The sequence below is a fragment of the Lathyrus oleraceus genome, chromosome 1, assembly GCF_024323335.1.
Source record: "Lathyrus oleraceus cultivar Zhongwan6 chromosome 1, CAAS_Psat_ZW6_1.0, whole genome shotgun sequence".
In the NCBI taxonomy this organism is placed as follows: Eukaryota; Viridiplantae; Streptophyta; class Magnoliopsida; order Fabales; family Fabaceae; genus Lathyrus; species Lathyrus oleraceus.
This window is the reverse complement of record NC_066579.1, coordinates 294,283,383-294,302,925: the sequence shown is the minus strand read 5'-3', so window position 1 is coordinate 294,302,925 and position 19,543 is coordinate 294,283,383. Positions and strand designations below refer to the sequence as shown.

Sequence of the window (19,543 nt, the reverse complement as noted above, 5' to 3'; positions counted from 1 at the left end):
AACAACTAAATCTAAGAACTAGATCTAATTCCTAACTAAAATCTAATGTGTACTATGATTATTAATTCTTTCAATTAAGAGGTGAATTAATGAGGAAAAAAATCAACCAAAACCTAATTAAATTCTAAGTACTAACATAACTTTTCAAAGTGTTTTTTTATCAAAATAAAATGTATTTAAAAAAGTATTAAGATGGATTAAAAAATATGTGTTAAAGTATGTAGAAAAAGATTAAAATGCATTAAAAAAGTGCCAAAAATAATAGAAGATAAAAAAAGAAACAAACTATAATGCAGGGGGTGCGTTGCCCATGAGTGTGTGGATGGGCAATGCAGCACTGGGATTCCATTCAGTAGGCCCAAAGAATTTTTATTGAAACAATCTAGTTCAAGATGGGGGGATGTTGAGCAAACTGGGGTGCTGATAGCAAGGGTATATGTGCCTATGGTTGGCTAGACCCACTGTGTGAGGCCAAGAGAGGGGGGAGATATTCAGAAGAATCCATTTCCATATTTCATTTTTCTCATGTTCTCAAACACACTTTTCCCGAGACATACTCGCCGCGCCGACAATCGTTTCTGGCGATGGCGGAGGTCCAAATGACCTCAAATGTAACCCTAACTGTTCGTCTTTACTCCCACTCACCCAATCTGAAACCGATTTATCTTAATTCCTAACCACTTCACCAAATTGAGCTAAAAAAGTCCAAGAACCCTAACAAATCAAACCTGAATGAAATGAATACAAAGCTCTGAAAGGAACGCAAACCTTATGGGTTTGGTCCCTCTGATACTAGACTACATTGCGGTGAGGAATTTTAGGCAATGAGAAGATGATTTTCGAGGGGCTACCAACCAACAAGGCGGAGAATGCCTTGGTGTTCGTTGAATCTTGAAGCTGATGCAAATGGAGCAAGAAAATACCAGAGAAATATGCAGGTATCCTTCGAATCCCTACTTTTTAAGTTTTTGCAACGAGATCCCTGGTCTGTAGGATTGTTTTCTACTGCTTGGTGTTGTTGTTGTTATACGTACATGTGACGAAGTAGTAGTAGAATGGAGAGATAAATTGATGGAGGATGTTGCAGAGAGAAAAAATTAGAGAGTTTAAGAGTGAAATTGAGAGGTGAATTCTGAAAATGTGATTGTTGTTATTGAATGAAAAGTGAATGAGAGAATTTATAGAGGATACTTACAACTAATTTGGGTAGAATTTCAGGTAGTGGTATTACAAGTTAGGGCACAGTTTCAGTTAAGTTAATTGAAGAGGAAAGTTAGTTGGAATTTTAACATTGTTAGCATTTTGTTAGTTTGAATTAGTTGTGTTGAATTGAAATGAAAAAGTTAATGAGTTAGACTTTGAAGTTAGGTTGTTATGTTAGTTTATTGTTAAAATCTGTTAACATATGTTACAATTTGTTAGTGTCTATTAGTGTAGTTAAGAGTGTAAGTTAATGAGATGTAGTTAGTCACAGTTAGTTAATTAGGGAATGTTAGTGTAATGAAAATTCGTGGTCGATGTGTTAGTTAAAAAAATGATTGTTGATGTCTAACACTGTTAAGCTGTTAGTTTAGTTAAGATTGAGGAGGATAAATGATATTAGTTAGAATATGAGATTAGAGTTAGTAAAGTGAAGGATTGTTTCTTATTAGTTATTGTTAGGGATGTCATAGAAGATGGTTTAGTTCGTTGTCAATGGTGAATGTTAGAGTTATATTATGCAAATTCTTTGCTGAATGAAATGTTAGAACTGTTTAGAATGAAATGTTACTTACAGAAATTGATCGTTGCCAGTTAGTTTGGATTAGCTATGCGGGTTAATTGAAGTTGAAAATTGGAAGTTAAAAATTGAATGAGATCTTAGAACTATGTTAGAACTAGGGACTAGTATAGGTGGATTGAGTGATTGGTTAGTAGTTGTCAACTTAGTTATGATGCTAGAGTTGGAAGTGTTAGTAAGGAGTTTTGGTTGGGCTTGTTGTAATGTGAGTTATGGAGATTAAAGTGTTAGAAGTTTGAGTTAGAATTAGCTTGCATAATGGTTTGTGTTTGGATTTATGGTTTAAGATATTGCGTATATGTCATGTGTGTACAAAATGGACATTGGTTTGACTTTATATTTGTGTATGTGCTTATGTATTAAATTGGATGAGATGTACATAACTTACATGTTGGAACTTTGTTCTTGTAGGGTTGATATGCATAAAGTGGAATGGCCAAGGTTCATCTATGTCATGTTCAAAGTATGGCATCAAGAAGGATTTTATGGAATACACCAAGAACATGAAATTGAAGACTTGGGAGGCTTGGAATAAAATGAAGATAGGATGATGAAGGAAAAGTGGGGTTTAGGATTAGTAGTTGACTTTGGTCAACAGTTTGACCAAAAAGTCAACAGTTGACCAAAATTCAACTGTTGGTCAAAGATGTGCGATCTTGTATGGACTTTGTAGTATGGTTTTTGTAATGTAATGCTTTGATGATTTGTAAAAAATGGCTTTGTTGAAATGAATGAATATGTGTAACTTCTATGTTTTTTCCCTTTAAGGTTGAGGTTGAATCTCTTGATTACTTGAATGAAGTACCATACCATGAATCAAACAAATCAAATCCCAACATAATAATTAAGTAATCTCAAGATCCAATTCCATAATGCAATTCAACAGATCATAAACCAAGGATTAGTATCCCACAGTGACTTGGCCAAAGAATTAGGGTTCCACAAGACTGTAGTCCAAGAAATGTATCTCCTAAGTCAATTATGTCACAAGGATTCCCTAGGTTTGATTCTTAGAGAAACCTTAGCTCAATGTTATGCATAAATAACAAATACATTTGAATTAATGATGTTTGTTTGAAAGTGTAATTGCAAATGAATGACCTCAATTCACATGAGTATGCAGATGAAACCCAAGTCCAGGAACCAGATGAAAAGTGGAAAGAAGCAGGAAAACTTTGGGGGTATGACAGATGCCTCTATTTAATCATCTTGGACCTGAATGTAGGAATGGTGATAGCTTTTCGTCAACTTGAGGCAGAAGAGGATTCAATACAAGAATATCCAAAAATTTGTCCGTTGAGAATGGAGTGGATGTAGTGTAAAGAGGATAAGTGTATTATTGGAAATTTATTTATCAGGTTACAAAATAGAGGATGGGCCTTTCTAAGGTCATATGTTAGGGATTGACTAAAATATTATATTGGGGATGTAAATCAGTCGCGAAGATAAATGTTTGATATGCATGATATATGCAATGTATGATTGGTTTTTCATGATGCATGTAGTTATGCATGTTATGCAGCAATGTGAGTTATTATTTGTGGGAGACATGAATAGTATTTGCAAGGGTGAGACCCTTTTTTGTGTAGTGGTAGACTTTAATTCTCTGACCTCCGACATCTGAACATAAAAGATACGTATGAGTTTTTATGATGATTTTTGTTTTGCCTCTACTGATGAGCTTTGAAAAGTATTGGTAGTTGAGATATTGTTGCGGGGTTCCATAATGGTAAGAGGATTGATTGTCAGACGAGAACTAACTACCAGACATGAACTAGATTTCGAAATGGGTTTCTAGACGAGAACTGGACTTTGAATTAATTTTTCAGACGGGAACCATACTTTGAAATGATTTTTCAGACGAAAATTGGGCTTTGACATGTTTTTCCAGACGAGAACTGGGCTTTGAATTAACTGTCAGACGAGAACTGACTACCAGACGGGAACTGGATTCTGAAATGATTTTCTAGATGCGAATTGGGCCTTGAAATGGTTTTCCAAACGGGAACTGGACTTTGTCATGATTTTCCAGACGGGAACTGGACTTTGAAATGATTTTCCAGATGGGAACTATGCCTTGAAATGTTTTGCCAGATGGAAACTGGGCTTTAAAATGATTTTCCAGACGAGAATTGGGCCTTGAAGTGGTTTGTTAGACGGGAACTGGGCTTTGACATGATTTTCCAGACAGGAACTGGACTTTGAAATGATTTTCCATACGAGAATTGGACTTTGAAATTCTTTGCCATACGGGAATAGGACTTTGTAATGATTTTCCAGACGAGAACTGGACTTTTGAAATGCTTTGCTAGACAGGAACTGGACTTTGAAAGAGTGTCAACCGAAGTTGGACTTTGTAGGGAACTCGCTGGACAACTGGAAATTTGTGTGGGTAATATTCTCATAGACATGGAGAGCACTTGCACCTTTGTAACTTATCTCTGCCCTAGTGTGTAATATTTAAATGGATTGCCCCAATAACAAATTGTGAAGTAACCTTGTCATAGGACGATCTCGATATGACTTTCCCTAGTGTTTTGAAACTGTATGCCCCTCATTAACCTTTCTTGGAGAAACTTTTCGAATCTCGACATGATTGCCCCAGATTGACTGCATCTTGAAGCGACTTGCCCTTTTGCGCAACAAAGTTTTCTGGTGTTTTGCCCCTTGGTATGACTAGGGGTGGCAAACGGGCATGCCCGCCCCGTTTAGGCCCGCCCCGCAAAAGCCCGCAAAAAAACGGAGCGGGGCGGGGCGGTCATAGTTGAGGATGTGGGCCTAAAACTTAGACCCGCCCCGCAAAAAAGTGAGGGCGGGGCGGGGAAAGCCCGCGGGCACTGCACTCTTTAAGCCTAAAAATACAAAAAATTATCTAAATACACGTGCCCGCAAAAGCCCGCAAAAAAACGGGGCGGGGCGGGGCAGGCACATTTGAGGGTGAGGGCCTAAATCCTTGGCCTGACCCGCCAAAAATGACGGGTAAAACGGGCATGGCCCGCGGGCCGGACCCGTTTTGCCACCCCTAGGTATGACCATTCTTCCCATTATGGAAACTTTCTTGATGTCAAGTGCTTATTCATGATTAAAGTGTGTGTCTTTGCAAATGATAATTCTAGTGCGATGTTTATGCCAGTTATGAAATCCATATTTTTCACTAAAATGATGACATATAGTGAATGAATCACTAGTCAGAATGACATATCGATACCAACACAAATGATATTAAAAACTTTAGGAGTCATATTTGATGGGATCTTACTGTAGTATGCTTTCAGAATAAACTCTGGTTCAATTAGGTCTTTTGAGGGTTGTAACGTGGTATGGTTCACGGTTTCAAAATAAAGGATTTATGCCTAAAAAATTATTTGAACCCACCCATTCTCCTTGGTGTTCTCTGGTCCTACGTTCAGTTAGTTCAAGCACAAGTTCATTTTTCGAAAGGATTTTGAATGGTAGAAGTGATGGTAAAGGAACCAACGAGGTTTTCGGCATGACAGTCACCCACCTTTTGTTTTTTTACTTGTAGTCACACGAATTTTTTCTTACTGGGGATTTTTCCTTTTTATTCTTCCTTTTTATTTTCCCTAATTTTTGCATAGACTGATTTTTCAGTTTGCAGTCTACCAGTATTCCCTAATTTTTGCCTAAGTCACTTGTTTTCGAGTTTTTGTATTAACATGCTTTCTTATTTTTCTTGATTTTGATTCTATCTTTTCTTTGCATTTCTCACTTTCCTGGAACAAATAATGTGAAATTTGTTTGTTTGGTGTCTTGAAGGGGTTACGACTGCCTTGTTTCTTTTGTTAGTGAGGGACAACCATTATGGACTCGTGGTTTTCGACCTCCCGGAAGGGATAAAATATGGTTGCTCCTCAGATGGGAGACTCCTATTTTCCTTTTTCATATTTGAATGCACGATCAAACTAACTGAAGACTACCCTGCCTCTGGTTAAGATTGAGAGTTTTTTTGTATAGAAAAGAAACTCCTACTACTAGGCTCAAAGGGGTTGACTATGGATTATCTTCCTTATACCTCTGATGTTTAGGGATTTGAAACAATGCCTTAGATCGTCAGTAAGGTTTTATTTAAAATCATAAAACCAGTAGTTTCATGTATTTCGATTTCATCATTCTCCTTTTGATTTTTTTTGGCTTGGACAAAAGTTTGATACTGATAAATAAAATATGAGTGAACACGAATGGGTTGATTTTAAACATTCATATTCATTTCATTATTATTATCATTCAAAAACAAACAAATATTATAGATGAACCATTCTTGACAAACAAAAAAGATTACAAATGAAAATGATTTAGCAGTGCAATGATTATCGATGTGATTAGCCTTTGTATCCACCCACAGGTTGGGGTCGTCATGCTTGTACAAGTTGACATGATAGTCCCCAAAGAGGTTCCCCTTCATACTCTTCCAACAGACGCAACCTCTTCGGATCTATCATTGCTTCTAGTTGCACGAGTTATGACATTGTAGATGTGCCCACATGCGGAGGCATGAGATTGTTCAGTATGTTTGGGCCATTAAGTGTGAACGTGATAACCTTTGAATCGACCAGGTCTTGTACTTTGTGCTTCAGGGATCTGCAATTTTCGATTGTGTGCTCGGATTCCCCTGAGTGAAAATCACATCTAGAATTCACGTCATAGCCTGGAGGAAGAGGTATTAAAGGAGGTCCTAGTTCCCTTAATTGAACCAATGAGCAATTGAACAATTGAGGGAGTAGTTGACCGTAAAGCATAAGAACCATATCTATCCTTCTTTCCGGTTTCCTCTGTCTCTATTGTACCTACCCTTGATTTTTGTTATGCTATGCAGTTTGTTGACTTTGTGGAGTCTGAACCTGAGGATGATCATTGATGAGGATGACCTGGAAAGGCTTCTCTGTAAAGCATAACAACTTCTGATCAATGAGCTCTTGAACTTTGTTCTTGAAGATGAAACAAGCTTCTGTAGAATGCCCCACGTATCTAGCATGGTATTCTCATGTGGCATTAGGATTATGCTTAGGATGGTAGAGAAACCTGGCAGGCTTGATCTCCTTGGGCATAACTTCCCCAACATGAATCAGAATACAAAGTAGATGTGTATAAGACAATGGAATTGGACCAAAAAAGGGACGTCTCCTCCCTTGATCATTGTTCCCTTGGTTGATTTGCTTCTACTTCTGTTTCTGGTTGCCTTGAATGGGCTTCTGATTTCGTAGGGGGTAAACCAGCAGATTGCATGCAATTGCATTATTGATTTTACCCACCTTTAGTCCACTCTCGGTTCGTTCACTAGACGTAACTAGATCTGAGAAGTCTATTGTCATATTGTCCAGGAATAGTTCCAAGATCATGTAGACCTTTCCTTGGGTGTGATCCAACCTTTCCTTGCACATTGTGTTCTCATACTTAACCCTTTCCATGATTCCTTGGCAACTGGCTTTGAATCAAATATCATTGTCGAGGAATTGTCGTCTTTTGGATGAGGAAGGGCGTGTGTGAGATTTTTCTAGTTTGTATGTATGAAATGAAAATGCGTGAATGTATGCATATGCTTTTTCAGGTGGATGTAATGCAAATAGGTATGCAACATCCATTGATTCAAAGGCTTGATGATGCAATAATTTAGGTTCAAAAGTTTGGTACATACACGATGATGCAATAATGTTATGCAATAATAGGTTAAAGGTTCAACATGCTCTGGATAGTCTGTATATGATTCTCAATTCAATTTCAAAGGTTCGACGCATTTATGATTTTCAAGGAATGTAGAGTCTATGGTTTCCTGCAAAAAATCCCATATCCCCTCACAAGTAGGTTCTAGTCTTCAAAGGTGATCCCTGAAAGGCCTCCCAGAGTCATGGATCCAAATGAAAATACCTTGTCGTAGAAAATGCTTGCAGGACAATATTACTTCCAAGTAAATCTAGTCTGGACGTGGGTCTCATGCCAACACAATGCACGAAATGCAGGTCAACACGACTATCAACGATTCTATTTTGTGTGAATACTCAAGCTCGGGTGTGGAGCTTCTCTCAAATCACGAAGCCTAACCCTCAATGGAGAATATGAAATTCTGGTATCAGATATAAGATGTCGAAGATAATGTCACGACACTAATATCTATTAACACACATAGGATAAAAATACAGAATGGTAAAGCAAATGACACAAGTAATTGTTAACCCAGTTCAGTGCAACTCACCTACGTTTGGGGGCTACCAAGCCAGGAAGGAAATTCACTAAAATAGAATTAGTTCAAAGACTCTCCGTACACTTCAACAAGTTACAGTCTTTCTCACCTAATATCTACCCGTGCAATTTCTACCTAAGCACTCTTAGATATGAGAACCCACTCACTTCCCTACAATCACACACCAGTGATTTTAAACAACAATCCCTTGAGAAAATAAAATAATTTTCAATTACATACTCTTGATTTTACTTCACAGTTTCAATCAAGAAGACACACTCTTGATCTTGCTTCACATCTTTGATCAAGAAGACACACACTCTTGCTTAACAGCTTTAGAGTGACAAATTACAACCACAAATCAGTCTAATTCAATCATCAATGGATGACTTGAATGGCTTACAAGTCTCACGACTAAACAGACACAAACCCTAGCTCTCTCTCTATATTTTGCTCAGTATTGGTTGTGTGTTCAAACAGGTTTTCTAAGTCCCTTTTTATAGGAGCATCTAGCTGGGCTTGGACATCTTGAAAACCCTAAATCTATTTTCCAATCAAATCTTTTTATAACAGCTGGTTAGATCTCCTTGGAAAATAAGTAAATCTGGTTGTAATTGTCGCATCCGCGAAAAAACAACCGGCGGGACTCAAATAAAAACACAACACAGAGCCGCCACTGCGCGTTATTTATCCCAAGATAGGGAAAGGAAACGCTCAGAGAAACCTGGAAAGGAAATGGTCTCGCGACCAAAGAGAAAGGGTAAGGGAGTCGGTTACGCAAGGGGAAGGTATTAGCACCCCTCACGTCCGTCGTACTCGACGGGATCCACGTTCTAAAATAAAGAATAGGTTGCTAAACATCACACACACACACAGGGAACGCAGGTGGGGTTAAGAGAAGGGAGCTCGATAGGACATCGCGTCCTATGCCTACATATCTCGTCTGGAACGAGAATCAGAGCCACTGTAGTTCGGCTTACGCACGCCAAACAACACAAAACACACAAACAGATGGCAAACATGGAGCCCGACAACCACTCAATGGAATTACGTCAGCATCCGAACCAAAACACGCACAAAACGGCAAACGTGGAGCCCGACAGCCAATTACTGGACTTACGTCGGCATCCGAACCAAAACACGCACAAAACGGCAAACGTGGAGCCCGACAGCCAATTACTGGACTTACGTCGGCATCCGGACCAAAACATAATCAGATAACAAGTAAACGCACACAAAAAAGAAAAAGGTTGCCCGGAGTGGTCTCGCACGACCACCTGCCTACATACCTCGTCTGAAACAAGGATCAGGGCGATGTAGTTCCCCCTCAAGGGAAAGAAAATCTAGCCAGAAACCGAGGGAAGACACACTACCAGGGAGCTGGACTCGAGCCTAGTGTTGTCATGCATCGTTACCCTACGTTGAGGTTTCTACCTACTTGCACAACTGCAAGCTACTCCTATCCAGGAAGAAAGCAAGCACACAAGCATACAAACATCAAGCATTTCAAACAACCATGTCAAACAAATATTCACAAAGCACACACTATAACCAATCAAGTGGGCTCAAACAATGGGTTTGACTGCCGAAGCAAGTCATCTGTACAGGCTGTGTTTGCTCTTAACCTTGCCATTACGAGGCTAAGGTGAAGCAGATGAAAAGGTGAAGTGAGGATGAGACCTCACAGCTCTTATCCCTGACCAGGGAGAGCTTCTGACAAAGGAGCGTGGGTCCAGAATGGAGGGACCCTTCTACGCTCAAAGACTCTGACTCGATTGTGCAACAACACGAGATCTTGGGTTTGTGTCCCAATGCATCAACACACAGCCGTGTGAGCAGAGGGACGACTCACAGAGTAGTGGGGGATAGATTGCATATCCCTAACTTCCACCAATTGCCTTGATTAAGGACTTTACCTGCTTAGGCACAATATTAAACAATCACAAGCATCGCCTCTTAAGGAGGACTTCAGACAGTTTGCCCGGCCAAATAACAGACCGGGTCTCCAGACTACATGAAGAATAGAAGTCCTACCTCAAGTGGTTTAAAAACCAAGCAGCAGCAAGCAAGTTCTTAAAGAACTGTAAGCAACTTAATGTACCTGAAAACAATCAAGTATCATCAGTACTCAGACAGACAACAATAAACAGCAAATGTTAATCAGTCAGACTATACAAAACAACACAGGTTAATGCACACAAGTGCAAGCTATGAACTCAAGCTCAAGCTTCACAACCTACAAAACAAATCCCAATTAGTTCTCAACATCAAACACATCCAATTTAACCAACTTGGCTCAATCCTTTTGGGCATTATGCATTTCATCCTGAAAAATCAAGCAAATGTGAGAAACTGGACCTCTAGGCCAAGCCTAGGATCCAAAAGGGAGAAAAAAGTCTAAACAGCAAGGGATCCTCAACCAAACTCAAATTAATGCAATTCAAAAGCAAGAGCAATTGATCCCATACTCATACCACTCATCATATTCATTTCATGCACAAAACAATTCAATTTAGATCAAATGGAACATCAAACATCCAAACAGAACTATTGCATTCAATTCCATATCAAAACAATTCCAAAAATCCTCAAATAATTTACACCTAAACAGGACATATTCAAGGTATAGCATGTCAATTTTTAGCTCAATTGGACAAAAGGAACTATGTCAATGAAAATCAAGAAAAACAGACACAATTATATGAGCCAATTCATAACTTCAACACATGCATTTACTTCAAAAATTCATAAGTCCATGAAAACAATAAAGAAATGAATGGGACCAAAACAGGGATGTCCTATCATGTGTCTATAATCACCATACCAAATTTCATGGCCATTCAATACCATATGAGCATCTCACACAAGATCTACCAACATATGTCACATGAACTTGCACATTTGACCAACAGAGATGGAAAATACCAATCAAATTGAAAATGCCACATAAAAATCCAGAAAAATTCACATAGCATCTTAACATGTTAATGATCACACATATAAAATTTCAAGTCATTTCAACAAGCCTAGGTCATGAAAATAAATCCAGAAAGTTGACCTAGCTAGGTGTGACACAAATTGTCACACCTAGATTCAAAAATTCATAACTCAATCATCAGGTATCCAAAATTCACAAAATTTACATGTAAATCACCATTAACATGTCTACAATCACCACAAAAAGTTTCAAACATTTCTTTTAAGGCATGAGTATTTCACAACAAAAATGGCAAAATGTGTCAAAATTGCATACAAATCAAACATTCATAGACCAAACCAATTTTCCACCAAGCACAATTTCTAAAAATATGCTCATAAAATTTTACAGAGAAAATGGGAACTATAGAAAAAATCCTCACATTTTTTGGGTTAGCCAATTATTTTTTATGAATTTTTAAAGATTGGTTAAATAATGAAATAATTATTTAAGTGTTAATTTAATTAAAACGAATTTAATTGAGCTTCAGTGGCAGAACGGTAATTCTCTTCAACCGGTCCAATTTCATTAATGTGTTGTCACGCCGTTATTGGCTCGTTAGGGTGGGAAACACCTTTTCAAAAATGTTTGGCAATGACACGGATCAAACAAGAACGTTTTCCAGAAATCTGCTTCATCTTCCTCGCGGCATACACTCTTCAACGGTAGCATCGGTCTCGAGCAATTCTTCACCAAAATGGACAAGCAACATACCGTTCTCTTCGTCTCTTAACGCACATCACTAATATGCTAATAATTTTCTCTAACACTCACTACATCTCACGAATCGAACGATTAAAGGTTGGACAACAAAACTTCAAATCGAAATATCTCCTTCAATACTTAATCATTTTGCAAACCACGAGTTTCACGCTAACCTATGATGAACGATCTACACAATGCATATAACAATTTAAAGAATCATGAGATTCGAATTTCAAGTACCTTGCAATGACAGTGATGCTTTTCGATGCTTTAGCTCGAAATTCCTCAAAACAGATCGAGATTGATGTTTGGAGAGGTGAATTCAAGGCTTAGTTTGGATCGAAGTTGCTCCAAATACAAGAAATTCCAATTCACCATTGTTGAGCATACTTTGGACAGTGGTGATTCTTGAGCTTTCTTGATGCCAATTGCCAAAACAGTTGGAGAAGGAGATGAATGGAGATTGAATCAAAAAGAATTTTCGAATTTCATGGAGAATTGGAAGAGATTTTTGGATTTTGGTTCTTGAATGTTCTTGAGAGGTTTTGCAATTTTGGAGGGAAAAGATTGTGATTTTGGTGAATTGTGATTATTCTGTTATGAGTTTGTTACAATTAAGCTTTTGTACTCATGATTAATCACTACTTAATCACACCAATTAGCCAAATGCAAAATGATTAGTGAAATGTCCTTTTCAAGCTAGGGGCAAAATGGTCATTTCATGTGCCAGCTCATGACAGCTCACTGCCACCTCATACACCTTCTAAACACCTGTCATGAGCTATTGCCACTTGTTGCATGCTCATTGGAGGTGTATTTCTCATTTTCACTATGTGATGGCTTATGTGTTCATTTTCAAGTCCATTTCAAAATCCAATTTTCAAACCATAAGGCTTTGGCATATTATGATGATTCCAACAACTTTCAAATGCCATTTGTGAAGTGTTGCAAAAATCCCCACTCAAAAATTCCAATTATTTCACAAGTTGGACAATTTTGCCCCTGGTTCATTTAACTGTCCAGTTGAAATTTGACTTTTTGCATTGACCATTTTTGATAAAATCCAATTATGCACCATGAAAGTACATATCAAACGGAGTTTGTGCATATAAAGAACATCCAATTTGGACACTCCATGTGGAAGTTATGGCCTCCTGATTATGGGTCATTTTTGAAATTCACTGAGCCATAATTTTCCAACCATACATGGGATTTTCAAGTTCTTGGACTTTTTGGAAAGGTGAGAACAAGATCTACAACTTTCATGTTGAACAATTTTTCATTTTAAGCTTCCTTGGACATGTAAGTTTGAGGTCAAAAACTTTCCATTTTTGGAAACTTCTATTACAAGTCACTTTCTATTTTTGGCAGTTTTTGTTCTGACTTTATTTTCTCCATTCTTGAGCATTGACATGTCAAATAACACTTGTTTCAACATGAATGAAGTGTATCCAACTCATTTTCACCTCCAAATCCATCAGATCATGCACAGTTGACCACAGTTGACTTTTTCAGCTGATAGATGAATTTGGCAATGCATAGATCAATTTGAGCCCCAATTTTCTGATGAAATGGCTCAAGGATGATACCCTAGCCTCAATTAGCTCCATATAATCATAAAATGATCCTCATATCCATCATAGACCCCATCTCCTGATCATGCCCTGATTGGCCCAATGCAACTGATTAGGGTTGACCAATGGCCAAAACCCTAATCTCAAGGAATATGCTTCATTCTCCTGATGATGACAAACCATGATGATGATAATGAATCATTGCAAACAAGATGAAGACCAATCTCCTTTGAGAACCATAAAACCCTAATTCATAGCCCAATCCTCAGATGGCCAATGATCAGTCAATAAAACCCTAGCTTTGCTCTTTGACTTCCTCATCTTCTGACCAAGACTTAGGAGGATGACTTGCACAATGTAACCACATGATATGCAATATGCAATGCCTAATGACCTAAAAATGACATGCAATATGTTATGCTAGTCCCAAGAGAGGAGGGCAAATTTTGAGGTGTTACAGCTGCCCCTATTCAATCCACTGTGAACCTGTCGATATGAATAGCCTCGGCTTTCAGATGATCAGGATGAAGAGTGATTGAATACCAAGAACAGACGAACAATTTGCACTCTGATGGGAAAATAATTAACAGCACCTGTCAGCATCGGCGAAGAACACTCTTGAAAGAACCCGTCTGGAACGGAGAAAACTCGGCTTGAACCCAAAACATAAACGTCGACCTGGGTACCAAAACAACACTGTCGACCTGGATACCAAAATAAATGGTAACACAGGGATAACCCATGGCCTGAACACCACTCATCCGCTCAGGATTATTATTCCTTTCTTTTTTATGCTTTTCTTGAACCCCGGAATTTTTCTGCTTTTTTCATTTTCTTGGCCTGAACACCACTTCGGTCTGAACACCTCTTCGGTCTGGATACCACTTCGGTCTGGATACCACTTCGGTCTGGATACCGGGAAACTGGCCGGATTGCCGCAAGCTGCATCGATCTAATCATCGTGAGCTTCTTCGATCTGGAAATCGGAACTGGCCGGAATGCCACAAGTTCTTCGTCCTGACTGTTGAGAACCTCTTCGATCTGGAAATCGGAAACTGGCCGGATTGCCGCAAGTTCTTCGTCCTGACTGTTGAGAACCTCTTCGATCTGGAAATCGGAAACTGGCCGGAGTGCCACAAGTTCTTCGTCCTGACTCTTGAGAACCTCTTCGATCTGGAAATCGGAAACTGGCCGGAGTGCCACAAGTTCTTCGTCCTGATTATTGAGAACCTCTTCGATTTGGAAATCGGAAACTGGCCGGAGTGCCACAAGTTCTTCGTCCTGACTGTTGAGAACCTCTTCGATCTGGAAATCGGAAACTGGCCGGAGTGCCACAAGTTCTTCGTCCTGATGGTTGAGAACTTCTTCGATCTGGAAATCGGAAACTGGCCGGAATGCCACAACGACCCATGCTGAGGATGACAAGCCCTGAGCCGACTGCTCTCTATTCAACCCTGGCAGACAAACACTTCGCGTTTTAGCTGGGGATTATCTTCTTTCTTATTTTTCTTTTTGGACCCCGAAACTTTCTTGATTAACATTCCCATCTCTGCTCGACAGAAACTTACCCTCCAGTATCGTACTACTGGGGAATATCCTTGATTAAAACCATGATGCTAGACTCCTCGGAGTAACACCTTCACTGTCTGATAAAACCAATCCTCAAGCGGTAACCACGGCTTGAATCGCGCTGATCGCGTAACGTCCTTTGATGTTATTTCCATCTCTGTCCGACGGAAACATTTCCTCCAATATCGCACTACTGGGGAACATTGCTGATCTGACGTCATGATGCTAAACTCCACAGAGTAACATCTTCGCTTTCTGATAAAACCACCTCTCAAACGGTAACCACGGCTTGAGATTAGCTCTATGCTTGCAATAATGATGCATGATCTTTTTCTGCGTAATGCTCCATAATTATGGAAATGCTACGCGATTTATTATTTTTTCTATGCAATATGCTATGCTTATTTACATGATGAATGCATAAAAATATCCCCCTCAAGGGACTCTTCTGGGAAGCACGAGACACTCTGCTGAGGAACTCGCCATTGCTCCAACTCCACCCTGCTGGGGAACAGTACTGCCGCCGGGAAAAGGCCACCCTTGCTGGGGAAGAACCTCCTTTGCACCCAATCCGCTCGAGGAAATGCTGGGGATAGGAACCACCAACACTCTGTGGGGATACAACAGTCTCTGACTTGTTGGGGATATCAATCCCGACTCTGCTTTGAGAACCCTCACAGATACCTGTCGACTTTACTGGGGAAGCGCTCACAGATGCTCTGCTGGGAAAACAGCAACCTCCAGGACTGGCAACCGGGGAAGCATCAATTCTAACACCTGCTGGGGATAACCATCCTGACCCTGCTAGGGGAAACGAATGCTACTCCGCTGGGGACAACCCATGCAATCCACACGTAGGATACACTCAGTTGGGGATGCAAAAACCCGTCCGCTACGGGAACTTGTCCAATCCACTGGTAGGATGAACACTGCTGGAGATATATTTCATTGAAACCCGCTCCACTCGGGGAGATAGCAACCTTCTGGCCTGGCTGCTGAGGAAACACCGCTGTAAACCTGTCGGGATAACCATCCTGACTCGGCTGGAGAAGTCCACGGACCTTGGATCTGCTGGGGAGCTAGTCCTCACCGCTCTGCTTGGGGACTTAGCTGGGAAATGAGAAAAGTTGGTACAAAACACCCGTCGACTCGTCGAACCCTGGTATCCACCTCCCAATCTCGCATCAGCTTTCCACTTTTGAGAATTCCCAGACTTGTCTGGACCTTTTCTGCTCCATCATCTTGTATTCCCAATCGCCCCGCGCTCGACGAGAAACGTACTCCTGGGATTTATACATACTTTTCAATCTTCTGACTTTGAAGAGTCTTCTTGATTAATTCCAAAGGCCGTCGGATGTCCCTCGTCGTCTCTTCACCGTCCCTCGTCCCTGACTGGACCCTGCGGGGAATTTCTACAGACTTTCAAATCTTCCGACTTTGAAGAGTCTTCTTGATTACCAGCAAGGATCGTCGTACGTCTCAACGTCTTCGTCATCCCTTCATACATTCGTCCCTGAGCGAACTCTCTGGGGATTTGTTACAAAACTTCCACATCACCACCTGCAAGTGAGTGAAAATACCTAACAATTCCTGCAAAACAGATCGTCAGATAAAATCGTGCCCCAGGCGTGTCAAGATTTCAACACTTGGGTCACTCAACCTTCCAAATAAGATTTCCAGCTTTCAATCTTATAAACATGCATTGGAAGGGACCTGTATGTCTTAAAATGCAAGATTCTTTATCAAAAATATCTGGATGTTTTTGCAATCAAAGCGGTAACGAAAAACAAAAACAAAATTATTTGACTGAATGTGCATTTTATTGATTGGAAAAGTGTGGCTCAAATGAGCAATACAAAAGGAAGCAATTCCTGAAAAGAGGTAATTTCGCACAAAAGGAAAAATCTACCCTAATGGCAATGTGAATCCCGTGATCTCATCGAGTTCCAACTCGGTTACACCCCATATGTCCTCAGACTCTCCGTTCTTTCTGCCTTCTGAACAAGACGATTCTGATTGATCCCTACCGGGTTTTATCCATGGTGCTTTAACCAAAGCGCAAACGATCATGCCAGACGCAGTTGTTCGTCTCAATCCCTCTTTTGCCTGGACCGCCCTCTCGGGTTTTCAGTCCACCGGGATACCCTTTTTTGCCCAAGTCGCCTTTTCAGGTTTTCGACTTGCCGGGTGTACAGTTTTTTCATTTTATCCCTAATTTTTGCCCGAACCTTTTTTCTGTTTTTGGTTCGTCGGGATGCCCATTTTTGCCTGGACTATTTTATTCTTTTCGTCCAGCGGGTCTCTTTATACGAAGTATTTTTTTAACTGCGTCCGCATTCACAGGGGATGGAAAATCCTCGCCATCCATGGTCGTTAACAACAAGGATCCTCCAGAGAAAACCTTCTTGACCATGCTGGGGATTCATGATTGAGTGTCCATTTGCCCCTTCGATCGTTTTGAGGAGGAAGGATCCTTTTCAGCACCATATCACCTACGTGATACACACGAGGTCGTACCTTTCTGTCAAAAGCACGCTTCATCCGTCGCTGGTATAGCTGCCCATGACAGATGGCTGCTAGCCTCTTTTCCTCTATCAGGCTCAACTCTTCGTATCGGGTCCTTGCCCATTCCGCCTCTTGCAACTTGACGTCCATCAGGACTCTCAAAGAGGGAATCTGAACCTCAATTGGTAGCACCGCTTCCATTCCATATACCAACAAGAAAAGAATTGCCCCATTAAATGTGCGTACCGCCGTTCGGTACTCAGGATACCAGCTTCCTACTCAATCACACCGTCAGTGCATTCAAACGTTATCCGGGCAACAAAAACTCATTCACCTTAACCTCCCCATCAGACATCAGAATCCGTTCGGATTCAGGGTCAGGCCCCTCCTCCGGGATCGGTTACTCTCAATCTTTCGATTAGAGCACCTCGAGATGTCCTCATCAGGGAACTCAAACTTCATTGGTTGATAATCCTCAATGGGTTGCGGGGCTATGTAATCAGACAATACACCCTTGACTGCTTTCTGAGAGATATATCGAATATCGTATTCAATCAAGATCACTGGCCCTTTCGCAACCCGTCCGGTCATTGCTGGCTCTTTCAGAAATCTACCTGATCAAATCCATCTCGAAATCCACAAAGTGGTATGAATCAGCATATACTATCTCAGTCGGCGAGCAGCCTATGCCAAAGTACAGCAAGTTCTCTCGAGCAGTGAATGTACTGTTTCACAGTCGATGAACTTTTTGCTAAGGTAAATTGCATGCTCTTTTCGACAAGACTCGTCATGCTGACCCAATACACCTCGTAGACCCCTCGAAGACTGTCAGGTACAGAATTAACGGTCTTCCCTCCACAGGAGGCATCAGAATCGGAGGCTCCTGCAACTCATTCTCTTTATTTTTTTTCAATGCCCCTTGGCAATCAATATTTCGCCTGACCGTTTGCTTTTTTTTTTTTCCTTGAATGGGTTCCCGCGTGGTTGTTAGATGAGATGTGAACCATGACAGGTAGTTCCATCTGCCTAAGAGACCACGAACCTCTTTCTGTATTCTCGGTTCAGGCATTTTTTTTTTTTTTTTTTTTTTTTTTTTTTTAGCAGGATCACCCTCGATTCCTCTTTTCCACTTATGATGAACCCCAACATCTTACCGGACCGCACTCTGATAGTGCACTTATCTGAATTCAACCTCAGTTTGAATTATCTCAACTGGTCCAACAACTTGGCCAGATCTGCCAGATGCCCCACTTCTGTATAGGACTTTGCTATCATGTCATCAACATAGCATTCGATTCCATGATGAATCATATCATGAAACAAAGTCACCATGGCTCTCTGATATAGGCACTGGCGCTCTGCTTCTTTAGAGGACAATCTGCTCTCCCTGGTAGCTTTGTACCGCGACATCAGTATCCGACCCTGGCATATCCTGACATGACCAGGTGAAAGCATCCACATGCTCTTTCAACAAGGCTACCATTCTGCTCTCGATTCGCCTATGAAGCGGCCTCATTTTCCTATTTCCTTCCTGACCTCGGCGGTGCTTGGAATAACAATCTCAACCCGCTCTTCATGCGGCTGAATCACCTTCTCCTCTGGTTTTAACATCCTGGTTAATTCCAGCAGATCACAGTCTTCTTCGCCTCCTTCTTCAGCCTGATTGCTCGGATTGTCGAAGTCATATGAGGGGTAACCAAATTGTTATCAACGAGATCCGGAGAATTATTTTTGAATTTTGGGACGAGACAAATCAAAAAAGAAGAAAAATGAAAATAAGCATTGCCATTTTTATTTGTTTTTTTTAAACTGCAAAAATAAATGAAAAACAGGGAACACCGCTTTTTGACTGAAAAACATCCATTTATTAATGATGCAGAAAATGCAAATTTAAACATGAGGTGGCCCTTACAATGGACCATTACGTTTCGGGCAAAACGTATGGCTTTCATGCAGATAAAGAATGAAAACAAGAAATATTACTCTTCCGGACGAGTGTCAGTGCTGATCTTTTAAGCCTTCCAGCTTCCTGGTACGCACGGCTTTATCCAACTCTCAAACTTGCAGTCACTGTCGTTCTCTCCACCCGTTGCACATGCGTGATCTGAATCTTCAACAATTGCACTCACCATCGCCTGACCATGCGCCGGCATGGGATTAGCATTAACATTCGGAGATGGAGCAAAGTTGATAGCCTTGGAATCCACCAGGTCTTGGACTACGTGCTTAAAAGCTTT

The 19,543-nt window shown here is 40.5% G+C and overlaps 1 long non-coding RNA gene across 1 annotated transcript; it reads left to right on the top strand.

Moving 5' to 3' along the window:
• Positions 1 to 407: 407 nt before the first annotated feature.
• On the top strand, positions 408 to 2,531 carry LOC127131191 (uncharacterized). Its single transcript, XR_007806504.1, has 2 exons — positions 408 to 938; positions 2,192 to 2,531. It is a non-coding gene; the product is annotated as an uncharacterized LOC127131191 (long non-coding RNA).
• Positions 2,532 to 19,543: the final 17,012 nt, after the last annotated feature.